The sequence below is a fragment of the Populus euphratica genome, unplaced genomic scaffold (assembly GCF_000495115.2).
Source record: "Populus euphratica unplaced genomic scaffold, PopEup_1.0 scaffold735.1, whole genome shotgun sequence".
Taxonomy (NCBI): Eukaryota; Viridiplantae; Streptophyta; class Magnoliopsida; order Malpighiales; family Salicaceae; genus Populus; species Populus euphratica.
Window position 1 is genome coordinate 69,181 of NW_011500597.1, and position 1,063 is coordinate 70,243.

The 1,063-nt window shown below is 30.7% G+C and overlaps 1 long non-coding RNA gene across 1 annotated transcript in view; it reads left to right on the forward strand.

The window, feature by feature from the left end:
- Positions 1-300: 300 nt before the first annotated feature.
- LOC105115577 (uncharacterized) overlaps positions 301-1,063 on the forward strand; it is a 1,192-nt gene continuing 429 nt past the window's right edge. The window contains exon 1 of the long non-coding RNA XR_840365.1: positions 301-937. This is a non-coding gene — a long non-coding RNA (uncharacterized LOC105115577). The remainder of the gene's footprint in view (positions 938-1,063) is intronic.

Here is a 1,063-nt window from a genome sequence, read left to right on the forward strand (position 1 = left end):
ATTCAAACTTTTAAGATTTGTTTTTTATTATTTTAATATTTTTTTTAAAAATATTAATAAGTTATTTTTCATAACATAACCAAATACTAAAAAATATTTTTTAACTTATTTTTTTGTTATACTACCAAATATTGAAAAATAATTTATTTAAAAAAATACTTTTTTAAAATTTATTTTTAAAAAATTACATTTCAATAAATAAACAGGAATAGAACAATTTTTGCTTTTTTTTTTTTTTTGTCATTAATGCGCGCATTTATCCCATTTTATGTCAAGAAAAGAGAACAAAGGGGGTTGCATTAAAACAAGTTATAGTAAGGGGGTTGCATTAAAACAAGTTATAGTAAGATGTGCCATTTTCTTTTGACTGCCACTCCACTCCATGCTTTTACTGTGTGCTCACATTTGTTTTCTCAACTTCATGCGATACATCTTCAGATCTCTTTCTCGCATTTCCATCGTTTCTTCACTACAAGATCGCTAGGTTCTGAACCTTTTGCTGCATTGCCTGGATATGTGTTTTAAAGCTCGAGCAGGACTGCTGCGGAGAAAAATGAAATACTTCTCTACATTTCCAGTCTCTTTTTTAATCTACTTTGGTGCCTATGTTAAATATTAGCAGTAGCCTATACTCTATATTGATATAAAATGTAGACACTTTGAATTGCTTTGCCCTGCTGATTCAATCATGCACTGTTACTATAATTTGTGAATGATGTTACTGTCGGGTTAACCATGCTATATTACATGGTAGTCAAGACATAGCACGAGACGCCTAGCTAGACTCAATACATTTTAAGAATGCAATCAATCATCAACAAGTCCCGTTAAACAATGACAATAAATATTTTCAGAAAGAAAATAAGGGGTAGTATAAACTGTGCCAGAAATCAAGTTCAACTTCAGAACATGAAGTTGACAGGACAAATCCTAGCAAGCCCTGCACTCCTGCTACCACTCAATTTCGGTAGTTTCAGCACACTACTTTCCATTGATCATCCTAAGGAAAAGGTTATGTAAGAATTGAAGTCTAATTCCCAAAAAAAAAAAAAAAAAAAAAATA